General features: G+C 39.6%; 1 protein-coding gene across 1 annotated transcript in view; it reads left to right on the forward strand.

Moving 5' to 3' along the window:
* The window catches only part of LOC119593385 (serine/threonine-protein phosphatase 2B catalytic subunit alpha isoform-like), a gene marked incomplete in the record, with an annotated part of 201939 nt that overhangs the window by 192713 nt on the left and 8991 nt on the right, over nt 1-235 (forward strand).

Below are 235 nucleotides of genomic sequence, written 5' to 3' on the forward strand. Positions count from 1 at the left end.
CCTTCTGTGAATGCCTCACATTTTAGCATTTTGTAGGGTTGTGAGTTTGGGTCTCTTTTCATAGTGTTCAGTCTTCCATGGCAAGGCTATTGGGAACCTAACGTGTCAATAACACGCATCAGTTTCCAACAGCCCTTCGCCGGAACACAAACTCAGATTTTGTGATATTTATTCTCTTTTTTCTAGACGTTTGAACGACAATCAGAAATCATGGTGTTTGAGTTCATTAATTTCT

Source organism: Penaeus monodon, chromosome 32 (genome assembly GCF_015228065.2).
Source record: "Penaeus monodon isolate SGIC_2016 chromosome 32, NSTDA_Pmon_1, whole genome shotgun sequence".
Lineage (NCBI taxonomy): Eukaryota > Metazoa > Arthropoda > Malacostraca > Decapoda > Penaeidae > Penaeus > Penaeus monodon.